Here is a 13,115-nt window from a genome sequence, read left to right as displayed (position 1 = left end):
AAAACGCTACCCTGCGTCCGAGTTTGTTTTAATATAAGCGTCGAGCTTGCTTGCTTGAGTTATAATGAAAGACGAGCCACTCAGAACGAGTTGCCTCCCGTCGAACACCCCTTGGAATGCCCGGCGCGATCATCAATGACAGAAAACCCGCGAGGGCTACTCGTCGGCTTCACGCTCAGGAGGCAACCCTTCACGTCATCATCGTGGTTTGGGTTGCGAGAATTCGTGAGACACGAACTCGATAATCATACTATAGAAATGATCCTATGAAGCATGATCTTGAGCAAAGTACAGATGCAGAAACTACATGTGCGCCAGCAACTTTTCGGAAAATCAACAGCTATTGTCACGCGAAATACCGTTGTTGTTCGACGTGCGTTCAGCTCGGGTGATGTTGTTTTTGCACACGGATATGTGGAAGTTCACGTGGCAACTATTCGCGCGGACATGACGTGGATCGATGGACAGCACATCTTTCCAAACGACAGAGGGCGCTACTACGTGCTGGATAAAATCGGAGAGCGGTTACGCGCCCGGCTTAATTTTTCCATTTCCAGCAAATTACACCCGGTTATAACGCATGGCGTTAAAAGATATTTCGCGATTGGGAAAACGCTACCCTGCGTCCGAGTTTGTTTTACTATAAGCGTCGCCCTTGCTTGCGTTATAATGAAAGACGAGCCACTCAGAACGAGTTGCATCCCGTCGAACACCCCTTGGAATGCCCGGCGCGATCATCAATGACAGGAAACCCGCGAGGGCTACTAGTCGGCTTCACGCTCAGGAGGCAACCCCTCACGTCATCATCGTGGTTTGGGTTGCGAGAATTCGTGAGACACGAACTCGATAATCATACTATAGAAATGATCCTATGAAGCATGATCTTGAGCAAAGTACAGATGCAGAAACTACATGTGCGCCAGCAACTTTTCGGAAAATCAACAGCTATTGTCACGCGAAATACCGTTGTTGTTCGACGTGCGTTCAGCTCGGGTGATGTTGTTTTTGCACACGGATATGTGGAAGTTCACGTGGCAACTATTCGCGCGGACATGACGTGGATCGATGGACAGCACATCTTTCCGAACGACAGAGGGCGCTACTACGTGCTGGATAAAATCGGAGAGCGGTTACGCGCCCGGCTTAATTTTTCCATTTCCAGCAAATTACACCCGGTTATAACGCATGGCGTTGAAGAGATATTTCGCGATTGGGAAAACGCTACCCTGCGTCCGAGTTTGTTTTACTATAAGCGTCGCCCTTGATGGCGGACCCATCCATCCTGCTTGCTTGCTTGCTTGAGTTATAATGAAAGACGAGCCACTCAGAACGAGTTGCCTCCCGTCGAACACCCCTTGGAATGCCCGGCGCGATCATCAATGACAGGAAACCCGCGAGGGCTACTAGTCGGCTTCACGCTCAGGAGGCAACCCCTCACGTCATCATCGTGGTTTGGGTTGCGAGAATTCGTGAGACACGAACTCGATAATCATACTATAGAAATGATCCTATGAAGCATGATCTTGAGCAAAGTACAGATGCAGAAACTACATGTGCGCCAGCAACTTTTCGGAAAATCAACAGCTATTGTCACGCGAAATACCGTTGTTGTTCGACGTGCGTTCAGCTCGGGTGATGTTGTTTTTGCACACGGATATGTGGAAGTTCACGTGGCAACTATTCGCGCGGACATGACGTGGATCGATGGACAGCACATCTTTCCGAACGACAAAGGGCGCTACTACGTGCTGGATAAAATCGGAGAGCGGTTACGCGCCCGGCTTAATTTTTCCATTTCCAGCAAATTACACCCGGTTATAACGCATGGCGTTGAAGAGATATTTCGCGATTGGGAAAACGCTACCCTGCGTCCGAGTTTGTTTTAATATAAGCGTCGCCCTTGCTTGCGTTATAATGAAAGACGAGCCACTCAGAACGAGTTGCATCCCGTCGAACACCCCTTGGAATGCCCGGCGCGATCATCAATGACAGGAAACCCGCGAGGGCTACTAGTCGGCTTCACGCTCAGGAGGCAACCCCTCACGTCATCATCGTGGTTTGGGTTGCGAGAATTCGTGAGACACGAACTCGATAATCATACTATAGAAATGATCCTATGAAGCATGATCTTGAGCAAAGTACAGATGCAGAAACTAAATGTGCGCCAGCAACTTTTCGGAAAATCAACAGCTATTGTCACGCGAAATACCGTTGTTGTTCGACGTGCGTTCAGCTCGGGTGATGTTGTTTTTGCACACGGATATGTGGAAGTTCACGTGGCAACTATTCGCGCGGACATGACGTGGATCGATGGACAGCACATCTTTCCGAACGACAGAGGGCGCTACTACGTGCTGGATAAAATCGGAGAGCGGTTACGCGCCCGGCTTAATTTTTCCATTCCCAGCAAATTACACCCGGTTATAACGCATGGCGTTGAAGAGATATTTCGCGATTGCGAAAACGCTACCCTGCGTCCGAGTTTGCTTTACTATAAGCGTCGCCCTTGATGTCGACTCGAGAGCGGACGCATCCATCCTGCTTGCTTGCTTGCTTGCTTGAGTTATAATGAAAGACGAGCCACTCAGAACGAGTTGCCTCCCGTAGAACACCCCTTGGAATGCCCGGCGCGATCATCAATGACAGGAAACCCGCGAGGGCTACTCGTCGGCTTCACGCTCAGGAGGCAACCCCTCACGTCATCATCGTGGTTTGGGTTGCGAGAATTCGTGAGACACGAACTCGATAATCATACTATAGAAATGATCCTATGAAGCATGATCTTGAGCAAAGTACAGATGCAGAAACTACATGTGCGCCAGCAACTTTTCGGAAAATCAACAGCTATTGTCACGCGAAATACCGTTGTTGTTCGACGTGCGTTCAGCTCGGGTGATGTTGTTTTTGCACACGGATATGTGGAAGTTCACGTGGCAACTATTCGCGCGGACATGACGTGGATCGATGGACAGCACATCTTTCCGAACGACAGAGGGCGCTACTACGTGCTGGATAAAATCGGAGAGCGGTTACGCGCCCGGCTTAATTTTTCCATTTCCAGCAAATTACACCCGGTTATAACGCATGGCGTTGAAGAGATATTTCGCGATTGGGAAAACGCTACCCTGCGTCCGAGTTTGTTTTACTATAAGCGTCGCCCTTGATGGCGGACGCATCCATCCTGCTTGCTTGCTTGAGTTATAATGAAAGACGAGCCACTCAGAACGAGTTGCCTCCCGTCGAACACCCCTTGGAATGCCCGGCGCGATCATCAATGACAGGAAACCCGCGAGGGCTACTAGTCGGCTTCACGCTCAGGAGGCAACCCCTCACGTCATCATCGTGGTTTGGGTTGCGAGAATTCGTGAGACACGAACTCGATAATCATACTATAGAAATGATCCTATGAAGCATGATCTTGAGCAAAGTACAGATGCAGAAACTACATGTGCGCCAGCAACTTTTCGGAAAATCAACAGCTATTGTCACGCGAAATACCGTTGTTGTTCGACGTGCGTTCAGCTCGGGTGATGTTGTTTTTGCACACGGATATGTGGAAGTTCACGTGGCAACTATTCGCGCGGACATGACGTGGATCGATGGACAGCACATCTTTCCGAACGACAGAGGGCGCTACTACGTGCTGGATAAAATCGGAGAGCGGTTACGCGCCCGGCTTAATTTTTCCATTTCCAGCAAATTACACCCGTTTATAACGCATGGCGTTGAAGAGATATTTCGCGATTGGGAAAACGCTACCCTGCGTCCGAGTTTGTTTTACTATAAGCGTCGCCCTTGATGTCGACTCGAGAGCGGACGCATCCATCCTGCTTGCTTGAGTTATAATGAAAGACGAGCCACTCAGAACGAGTTGCCTCCCGTCGAACACCCCTTGGAATGCCCGGCGCGATCATCAATGACAGGAAACCCGCGAGGGCTACTCGTCAGCTTCACGCTCAGGAGGCAACCCCTCACGTCATCATCGTGGTTTGGGTTACGAGAATTCGTGAGACACGAACTCGATAATCATACTATAGAAATGATCCTATGAAGCATGATCTTGAGCAAAGTACAGATGCAGAAACTACATGTGCGCCAGCAACTTTTCGGAAAATCAACAGCTATTGTCACGCGAAATACCGTTGTTGTTCGACGTGCGTTCAGCTCGGGTGATGTTGTTTTTGCACACGGATATGTGGAAGTTCACGTGGCAACTATTCGCGCGGACATGACGTGGATCGATGGACAGCACATCTTTCCGAACGACAGAGGGCGCTACTACGTGCTGGATAAAATCGGAGAGCGGTTACGCGCCCGGCTTAATTTTTCCATTTCCAGCAAATTACACCCGGTTATAACGCATGGCGTTGAAGAGATATTTCGCGATTGGGAAAACGCTACCCTGCGTCCGAGTTTGTTTTACTATAAGCGTCGCCCTTGATGGCGGACGTATCCATCCTGCTTGCTTGCTTGAGTTATAATGAAAGACGAGCCACTCAGAACGAGTTGCCTCCCGTCGAACACCCCTTGGAATGCCCGGCGCGATCATCAATGACAGGAAACCCGCGAGGGCTACTAGTCGACTTCACGCTCAGGAGGCAACCCCTCACGTCATCATCGTGGTTTGGGTTGCGAGAATTCGTGAGACACGAACTCGATAATCATACTATAGAAATGATCCTATGAAGCATGATCTTGAGCAAAGTACAGATGCAGAAACTACATGTGCGCCAGCAACTTTTCGGAAAATCAACAGCTATTGTCACGCGAAATACCGTTGTTGTTCGACGTGCGTTCAGCTCGGGTGATGTTGTTTTTGCACACGGATATGTGGAAGTTCACGTGGCAACTATTCGCGCGGACATGACGTGGATCGATGGACAGCACATCTTTCCGAACGACAAAGGGCGCTACTACGTGCTGGATAAAATCGGAGAGCGGTTACGCGCCCGGCTTAATTTTTCCATTTCCAGCAAATTACACCCGGTTATAACGCATGGCGTTGAAGAGATATTTCGCGATTGGGAAAACGCTACCCTGCGTCCGAGTTTGTTTTAATATAAGCGTCGAGCTTGCTTGCTTGAGTTATAATGAAAGACGAGCCACTCAGAACGAGTTGCCTCCCGTCGAACACCCCTTGGAATGCCCGGCGCGATCATCAATGACAGAAAACCCGCGAGGGCTACTCGTCGGCTTCACGCTCAGGAGGCAACCCTTCACGTCATCATCGTGGTTTGGGTTGCGAGAATTCGTGAGACACGAACTCGATAATCATACTATAGAAATGATCCTATGAAGCATGATCTTGAGCAAAGTACAGATGCAGAAACTACATGTGCGCCAGCAACTTTTCGGAAAATCAACAGCTATTGTCACGCGAAATACCGTTGTTGTTCGACGTGCGTTCAGCTCGGGTGATGTTGTTTTTGCACACGGATATGTGGAAGTTCACGTGGCAACTATTCGCGCGGACATGACGTGGATCGATGGACAGCACATCTTTCCAAACGACAGAGGGCGCTACTACGTGCTGGATAAAATCGGAGAGCGGTTACGCGCCCGGCTTAATTTTTCCATTTCCAGCAAATTACACCCGTTTATAACGCATGGCGTTAAAAGATATTTCGCGATTGGGAAAACGCTACCCTGCGTCCGAGTTTGTTTTACTATAAGCGTCGCCCTTGCTTGCGTTATAATGAAAGACGAGCCACTCAGAACGAGTTGCATCCCGTCGAACACCCCTTGGAATGCCCGGCGCGATCATCAATGACAGGAAACCCGCGAGGGCTACTAGTCGGCTTCACGCTCAGGAGGCAACCCCTCACGTCATCATCGTGGTTTGGGTTGCGAGAATTCGTGAGACACGAACTCGATAATCATACTATAGAAATGATCCTATGAAGCATGATCTTGAGCAAAGTACAGATGCAGAAACTACATGTGCGCCAGCAACTTTTCGGAAAATCAACAGCTATTGTCACGCGAAATACCGTTGTTGTTCGACGTGCGTTCAGCTCGGGTGATGTTGTTTTTGCACACGGATATGTGGAAGTTCACGTGGCAACTATTCGCGCGGACATGACGTGGATCGATGGACAGCACATCTTTCCGAACGACAGAGGGCGCTACTACGTGCTGGATAAAATCGGAGAGCGGTTACGCGCCCGGCTTAATTTTTCCATTTCCAGCAAATTACACCCGGTTATAACGCATGGCGTTGAAGAGATATTTCGCGATTGGGAAAACGCTACCCTGCGTCCGAGTTTGTTTTACTATAAGCGTCGCCCTTGATGGCGGACCCATCCATCCTGCTTGCTTGCTTGCTTGAGTTATAATGAAAGACGAGCCACTCAGAACGAGTTGCCTCCCGTCGAACACCCCTTGGAATGCCCGGCGCGATCATCAATGACAGGAAACCCGCGAGGGCTACTAGTCGGCTTCACGCTCAGGAGGCAACCCCTCACGTCATCATCGTGGTTTGGGTTGCGAGAATTCGTGAGACACGAACTCGATAATCATACTATAGAAATGATCCTATGAAGCATGATCTTGAGCAAAGTACAGATGCAGAAACTACATGTGCGCCAGCAACTTTTCGGAAAATCAACAGCTATTGTCACGCGAAATACCGTTGTTGTTCGACGTGCGTTCAGCTCGGGTGATGTTGTTTTTGCACACGGATATGTGGAAGTTCACGTGGCAACTATTCGCGCGGACATGACGTGGATCGATGGACAGCACATCTTTCCGAACGACAAAGGGCGCTACTACGTGCTGGATAAAATCGGAGAGCGGTTACGCGCCCGGCTTAATTTTTCCATTTCCAGCAAATTACACCCGGTTATAACGCATGGCGTTGAAGAGATATTTCGCGATTGGGAAAACGCTACCCTGCGTCCGAGTTTGTTTTAATATAAGCGTCGCCCTTGATGGCGGACGCATCCATCCTGCTTGCTTGCTTGAGTTATAATGAAAGACGAGCCACTCAGAACGAGTTGCCTCCCGTCGAACACCCCTTGGAATGCCCGGCGCGATCATCAATGACAGGAAACCCGCGAGGGCTACTCGTCAGCTTCACGCTCAGGAGGCAACCCCTCACGTCATCATCGTGGTTTGGGTTGCGAGAATTCGTGAGACACGAACTCGATAAACATACTATAGAAATGATCCTATGAAGCATGATCTTGAGCAAAGTACAGATGCAGAAACTACATGTGCGCCAGCAACTTTTCGGAAAATCAACAGCTATTGTCACGCGAAATACCGTTGTTGTTCGACGTGCGTTCAGCTCGGGTGATGTTGTTTTTGCACACGGATATGTGGAAGTTCACGTGGCAACTATTCGCGCGGACATGACGTGGATCGATGGACAGCACATCTTTCCAAACGACAGAGGGCGCTACTACGTGCTGGATAAAATCGGAGAGCGGTTACGCGCCCGGCTTAATTTTTCCATTTCCAGCAAATTACACCCGGTTATAACGCATGGCGTTGAAGAGATATTTCGCGATTGGGAAAACGCTACCCTGCGTCCGAGTTTGTTTTACTATAAGCGTCGCCCTTGATGGCGGACCCATCCATCCTGCTTGCTTGCTTGCTTGAGTTATAATGAAAGACGAGCCACTCAGAACGAGTTGCCTCCCGTCGAACACCCCTTGGAATGCCCGGCGCGATCATCAATGACAGGAAACCCGCGAGGGCTACTAGTCGGCTTCACGCTCAGGAGGCAACCCCTCACGTCATCATCGTGGTTTGGGTTGCGAGAATTCGTGAGACACGAACTCGATAATCATACTATAGAAATGATCCTATGAAGCATGATCTTGAGCAAAGTACAGATGCAGAAACTACATGTGCGCCAGCAACTTTTCAGAAAATCAACAGCTATTGTCACGCGAAATACCGTTGTTGTTCGACGTGCGTTCAGCTCGGGTGATGTTGTTTTTGCACACGGATATGTGGAAGTTCACGTGGCAACTATTCGCGCGGACATGACGTGGATCGATGGACAGCACATCTTTCCGAACGACAGAGGGCGCTACTACGTGCTGGATAAAATCGGAGAGCGGTTACGCGCCCGGCTTAATTTTTCCATTTCCAGCAAATTACACCCGGTTATAACGCATGGCGTTGAAGAGATATTTCGCGATTGGGAAAACGCTACCCTGCGTCCGAGTTTGTTTTACTATAAGCGTCGCCCTTGATGGCGGACCCATCCATCCTGCTTGCTTGAGTTATAATGAAAGACGAGCCACTCAGAACGAGTTGCCTCCCGTCGAACACCCCTTGGAATGCCCGGCGCGATCATCAATGACAGGAAACCCGCGAGGGCTACTAGTCGGCTTCACGCTCAGGAGGCAACCCCTCACGTCATCATCGTGGTTTGGGTTGCGAGAATTCGTGAGACACGAACTCGATAATCATACTATAGAAATGATCCTATGAAGCATGATCTTGAGCAAAGTACAGATGCAGAAACTACATGTGCGCCAGCAACTTTTCGTAAAATCAACAGCTATTGTCACGCGAAATACCGTTGTTGTTCGACGTGCGTTCAGCTCGGGTGATGTTGTTTTTGCACACGGATATGTGGAAGTTCACGTGGCAACTATTCGCGCGGACATGACGTGGATCGATGGACAGCACATCTTTCCAAACGACAGAGGGCGCTACTACGTGCTGGATAAAATCGGAGAGCGGTTACGCGCCCGGCTTAATTTTTCCATTTCCAGCAAATTACACCCGTTTATAACGCATGGCGTTAAAAGATATTTCGCGATTGGGAAAACGCTACCCTGCGTCCGAGTTTGTTTTACTATAAGCGTCGCCCTTGCTTGCGTTATAATGAAAGACGAGCCACTCAGAACGAGTTGCATCCCGTCGAACACCCCTTGGAATGCCCGGCGCGATCATCAATGACAGGAAACCCGCGAGGGCTACTAGTCGGCTTCACGCTCAGGAGGCAACCCCTCACGTCATCATCGTGGTTTGGGTTGCGAGAATTCGTGAGACACGAACTCGATAATCATACTATAGAAATGATCCTATGAAGCATGATCTTGAGCAAAGTACAGATGCAGAAACTACATGTGCGCCAGCAACTTTTCGGAAAATCAACAGCTATTGTCACGCGAAATACCGTTGTTGTTCGACGTGCGTTCAGCTCGGGTGATGTTGTTTTTGCACACGGATATGTGGAAGTTCACGTGGCAACTATTCGCGCGGACATGACGTGGATCGATGGACAGCACATCTTTCCAAACGACAGAGGGCGCTACTACGTGCTGGATAAAATCGGAGAGCGGTTACGCGCCCGGCTTAATTTTTCCATTTCCAGCAAATTACACCCGTTTATAACGCATGGCGTTAAAAGATATTTCGCGATTGGGAAAACGCTACCCTGCGTCCGAGTTTGTTTTACTATAAGCGTCGCCCTTGCTTGCGTTATAATGAAAGACGAGCCACTCAGAACGAGTTGCATCCCGTCGAACACCCCTTGGAATGCCCGGCGCGATCATCAATGACAGGAAACCCGCGAGGGCTACTAGTCGGCTTCACGCTCAGGAGGCAACCCCTCACGTCATCATCGTGGTTTGGGTTGCGAGAATTCGTGAGACACGAACTCGATAATCATACTATAGAAATGATCCTATGAAGCATGATCTTGAGCAAAGTACAGATGCAGAAACTACATGTGCGCCAGCAACTTTTCGGAAAATCAACAGCTATTGTCACGCGAAATACCGTTGTTGTTCGACGTGCGTTCAGCTCGGGTGATGTTGTTTTTGCACACGGATATGTGGAAGTTCACGTGGCAACTATTCGCGCGGACATGACGTGGATCGATGGACAGCACATCTTTCCGAACGACAGAGGGCGCTACTACGTGCTGGATAAAATCGGAGAGCGGTTACGCGCCCGGCTTAATTTTTCCATTTCCAGCAAATTACACCCGGTTATAACGCATGGCGTTGAAGAGATATTTCGCGATTGGGAAAACGCTACCCTGCGTCCGAGTTTGTTTTAATATAAGCGTCGCCCTTGATGGCGGACGCATCCATCCTGCTTGCTTGCTTGAGTTATAATGAAAGACGAGCCACTCAGAACGAGTTGCCTCCCGTCGAACACCCCTTGGAATGCCCGGCGCGATCATCAATGACAGGAAACCCGCGAGGGCTACTAGTCGGCTTCACGCTCAGGAGGCAACCCCTCATGTCATCATCGTGGTTTGGGTTGCGAGAATTCGTGAGACACGAACTCGATAATCATACTATAGAAATGATCCTATGAAGCATGATCTTGAGCAAAGTACAGATGCAGAAACTACATGTGCGCCAGCAACTTTTCGGAAAATCAACAGCTATTGTCACGCGAAATACCGTTGTTGTTCGATGTGCGTTCAGCTCGGGTGATGTTGTTTTTGCACACGGATATGTGGAAGTTCACGTGGCAACTATTCGCGCGGACATGACGTGGATCGATGGACAGCACATCTTTCCGAACGACAGAGGGCGCTACTACGTGCTGGATAAAATCGGAGAGCGGTTACGCGCCCGGCTTAATTTTTCCATTTCCAGCAAATTACACCCGGTTATAACGCATGGCGTTGAAGAGATATTTCGCGATTGGGAAAACGCTACCCTGCGTCCGAGTTTGTTTTAATATAAGCGTCGCCCTTGATGGCGACTCGAGGGCGGACGCATCCATCCTGCTTGCTTGCTTGCTTGAGTTATAATGAAAGACGAGCCACTCAGAACGAGTTGCCTCCCGTCGAACACCCCTTGGAATGCCCGGCGCGATCATCAATGACAGGAAACCCTCGACGGCTACTAGTCTGCTTCACGCTCAGGAGGCAACCCCTCATGTCATAGTAGCTTTCGTGTAGCTGGTGCACATGTGTCCGCCCTCGAATCGCGGTTTAATTATTTCCTGGCCAGACTCCTCTCGTCCTAAGAGATGCGAAGAGAAGTCTTGTTTCTCACGCCCAACCTTCGTAAACTTCGTCATCTGGGCGAAGCCATAGTAAAACAATCGCGAAATATATCTTCAACTCCATGTGTTAAATAATCCGGTGTAATTCGCATTTCTATTGTTCTGTGTGTGTAAGTCCTCCTTTCATATCCTACTTTATCTATCTACTATGCCACTGATTATATTGTACTCATTCTTATATCCGTATGTGATATCTCTATATATCCGTTATATATACAAATAGAAATACAAATACCACGCCACAACAGGCAAATTGCCCAACGAGGTGGCTGACTTAAGAACATCATGGATCCCCGAGCCATTTTTTGGAGGCCCTACCTACTACTGCTACACCACACATGCCCCCCCCCCCCGCGGAACCCCCAACGAATCGGTACATGCGGGAATGTGCGTGTACGTGTAGTGAAACCTGACGTGAAGTTTTTTTTGTTTCTCTGCAATGCTTTTTATGTGTAGTGCTGCCATCTGCCACCAGTTTTTCTAACTATGAATGAATTGTTATGATTGAATGATTTATCGTTGTAGGTCAGTTGCTCTCTGTGGCGAGACTTTTTAACGGGGAGATCGGCTGGCATTTGCGCCTTGAATTTGGGAACCACAGAAAACTAACTTCGGCCGACCACCACTGTGGGGTTCGAACCCGGATCCTCGCATCGCGAGTCCGTCACTATAACCACTCGACCACCACAGCGGCCTCTCTCTATATATCCGTTATAAATCTCTATATATACGTTTTGCATGTAATTTTTCCCCTAATTGTTATGTTTCGGAGCACATTCTCCATTTGGACATGACGTTGGACTTGATTGTTGTTTACTCTCATATACACACACTCATGCTTTACACATACAAGTACAAACTTGTCTTTCTTCCTCACAATGCCTGATAAATGCTAATTGCAAGTCGTCAGACAGCCTTATTGGGCTGAGAAACGGCGAAATAAATTAAATTCTCTTCTGTTTGCTCTAGATCAGCGGTTCTCAACCTTTTCTGATTCGCGGAGCCCTTTTCAGTGTATAATTTCTATGGCGGAGCCCTTTTCAGTGTATAATTTCTATATGGCGGTACCCTTTAGGCCTCTTTTTTTTGTTCGTTTATCAAATTTATTGATTTATTTTATTATTCTCGAGTCTCCGCGGAGCCCCTGGGAAGTACACATGTAACCCAGGTTGAGAACCGCTGCTCTAGATCATACTTCATAGCAGTGGTTCGCAAATTTTTTGAAGCGCGACCCCCTATTGACCGAAAACGTCATACTATATATTTAGACGTCATACTATACAGGTACCAAGGCAAAATAAAACTCGTTTCCAAAAATTTTCCTTTATTTAGCTCCCAAAGTATTTAATTTACTTCCTCAGTTAATAAAAGAACAATCTTCATGTACATCTTTTCTTATCAATTTAAAATCTTGGTTGTTAACTCAAGAAGATTTAAATTATCTGTTTGATATGGTAATGTAATCTTCTTTTATCTTGCATACGCTGCTAAATGCCAAATATTTTTGTTTATCAATTCCATTCCTTTTGCCACTTATTTCTTGGTGTTATATGTATGTGTGTTTTTTTCTTTCCTTTTTTCTCTCGCTATTATTTATGCCGACAGATATGTATCGGATATTTTTTTGTGGGCTCACAAGCTTGCTTAGCCCCTAAATGTTTTGTAACTGAGTTTAAAAATCTTAAATAAAGGAAATTTGAAAGAAAAATAATTTGAAATTACATCGGCGACACCAAATTAACTGACCATATGCCCGAGTTTTCCGGGACATCTCAATTTTTTTGTCATTGTAAACGTATTGTCCCGAAAGCCCTTTTCGAAAAGCTTCTTTCGATTATGATTATTTACCTTGTTTTTGGTTTTGTACCTTATGCATGATGAAAGTGTAGCGAGTTGTGTGGTCATTGATTGTTCGTATACAATGTGATTAATAAAGAATCATCCGATTTCAACTTTTTTGAATTTTTATGATTCTACACTTGAAATTGACCATTAAAAATAATTGTTCGTAAAACGTAGGTATATTTCTCCCCTCCCCGTATATTCACATATCACTTATCATTCTATTCTCTGTTTTTAATTTTATAGAAATATACAATTTTGAAATCAAGTAATTCTTTCCA

General features: G+C 47.6%; 17 non-coding genes and 1 pseudogene across 17 annotated transcripts; all 18 read right to left on the bottom strand.

The window, feature by feature from the left end:
* Positions 1 to 75: 75 nt before the first annotated feature.
* LOC149079457 (small nucleolar RNA U3) lies at positions 76 to 281 on the bottom strand. Its single transcript, XR_016193756.1, has one exon. It is a non-coding gene; the product is annotated as a small nucleolar RNA U3 (small nucleolar RNA).
* A 399-nt stretch (positions 282 to 680) lies between these two features.
* On the bottom strand, positions 681 to 886 carry LOC149079456 (small nucleolar RNA U3). Its single transcript, XR_016193734.1, has one exon. It is a non-coding gene; the product is annotated as a small nucleolar RNA U3 (small nucleolar RNA).
* Positions 887 to 1,319: 433 nt separating this feature from the next.
* On the bottom strand, positions 1,320 to 1,525 carry LOC149079455 (small nucleolar RNA U3). Its single transcript, XR_016193777.1, has one exon. It is a non-coding gene; the product is annotated as a small nucleolar RNA U3 (small nucleolar RNA).
* A 400-nt stretch (positions 1,526 to 1,925) lies between these two features.
* LOC149079454 (small nucleolar RNA U3) lies at positions 1,926 to 2,131 on the bottom strand. The gene has a single exon (XR_016193732.1). It is a non-coding gene; the product is annotated as a small nucleolar RNA U3 (small nucleolar RNA).
* A 448-nt stretch (positions 2,132 to 2,579) lies between these two features.
* LOC149079453 (small nucleolar RNA U3) lies at positions 2,580 to 2,785 on the bottom strand. Its single transcript, XR_016193722.1, has one exon. It is a non-coding gene; the product is annotated as a small nucleolar RNA U3 (small nucleolar RNA).
* Positions 2,786 to 3,214: 429 nt separating this feature from the next.
* On the bottom strand, positions 3,215 to 3,420 carry LOC149079452 (small nucleolar RNA U3). The gene has a single exon (XR_016193776.1). It is a non-coding gene; the product is annotated as a small nucleolar RNA U3 (small nucleolar RNA).
* A 436-nt stretch (positions 3,421 to 3,856) lies between these two features.
* LOC149079451 (small nucleolar RNA U3) lies at positions 3,857 to 4,062 on the bottom strand. The gene has a single exon (XR_016193787.1). It is a non-coding gene; the product is annotated as a small nucleolar RNA U3 (small nucleolar RNA).
* A 429-nt stretch (positions 4,063 to 4,491) lies between these two features.
* Positions 4,492 to 4,697, bottom strand: LOC149079450 (small nucleolar RNA U3). The gene has a single exon (XR_016193795.1). It is a non-coding gene; the product is annotated as a small nucleolar RNA U3 (small nucleolar RNA).
* A 404-nt stretch (positions 4,698 to 5,101) lies between these two features.
* Positions 5,102 to 5,307, bottom strand: LOC149079449 (small nucleolar RNA U3). The gene has a single exon (XR_016193755.1). It is a non-coding gene; the product is annotated as a small nucleolar RNA U3 (small nucleolar RNA).
* Positions 5,308 to 5,706: 399 nt separating this feature from the next.
* LOC149079448 (small nucleolar RNA U3) lies at positions 5,707 to 5,912 on the bottom strand. The gene has a single exon (XR_016193730.1). It is a non-coding gene; the product is annotated as a small nucleolar RNA U3 (small nucleolar RNA).
* A 433-nt stretch (positions 5,913 to 6,345) lies between these two features.
* Positions 6,346 to 6,551, bottom strand: LOC149079447 (small nucleolar RNA U3). The gene has a single exon (XR_016193775.1). It is a non-coding gene; the product is annotated as a small nucleolar RNA U3 (small nucleolar RNA).
* A 429-nt stretch (positions 6,552 to 6,980) lies between these two features.
* Positions 6,981 to 7,186, bottom strand: LOC149079446 (small nucleolar RNA U3). Its single transcript, XR_016193761.1, has one exon. It is a non-coding gene; the product is annotated as a small nucleolar RNA U3 (small nucleolar RNA).
* A 433-nt stretch (positions 7,187 to 7,619) lies between these two features.
* On the bottom strand, positions 7,620 to 7,825 carry LOC149079445 (small nucleolar RNA U3). The gene has a single exon (XR_016193774.1). It is a non-coding gene; the product is annotated as a small nucleolar RNA U3 (small nucleolar RNA).
* A 425-nt stretch (positions 7,826 to 8,250) lies between these two features.
* LOC149079444 (small nucleolar RNA U3) lies at positions 8,251 to 8,456 on the bottom strand. Its single transcript, XR_016193773.1, has one exon. It is a non-coding gene; the product is annotated as a small nucleolar RNA U3 (small nucleolar RNA).
* A 399-nt stretch (positions 8,457 to 8,855) lies between these two features.
* Positions 8,856 to 9,061, bottom strand: LOC149079443 (small nucleolar RNA U3). Its single transcript, XR_016193729.1, has one exon. It is a non-coding gene; the product is annotated as a small nucleolar RNA U3 (small nucleolar RNA).
* A 399-nt stretch (positions 9,062 to 9,460) lies between these two features.
* Positions 9,461 to 9,666, bottom strand: LOC149079442 (small nucleolar RNA U3). Its single transcript, XR_016193728.1, has one exon. It is a non-coding gene; the product is annotated as a small nucleolar RNA U3 (small nucleolar RNA).
* A 429-nt stretch (positions 9,667 to 10,095) lies between these two features.
* Positions 10,096 to 10,301, bottom strand: LOC149079441 (small nucleolar RNA U3). The gene has a single exon (XR_016193763.1). It is a non-coding gene; the product is annotated as a small nucleolar RNA U3 (small nucleolar RNA).
* Positions 10,302 to 10,745: 444 nt separating this feature from the next.
* Positions 10,746 to 10,973, bottom strand: LOC149079440 (small nucleolar RNA U3; annotated as a pseudogene).
* Positions 10,974 to 13,115: the final 2,142 nt, after the last annotated feature.

This window comes from Pholcus phalangioides, unplaced genomic scaffold, assembly GCF_987345545.1.
Source record: "Pholcus phalangioides strain wild (caught in Gottingen) unplaced genomic scaffold, Ppha-v1.0 ptg000012l_1, whole genome shotgun sequence".
NCBI lineage: Eukaryota > Metazoa > Arthropoda > Arachnida > Araneae > Pholcidae > Pholcus > Pholcus phalangioides.
Note: the sequence above shows the minus strand (reverse complement) of the source record. Positions and strands in the feature narration are given on the sequence as shown.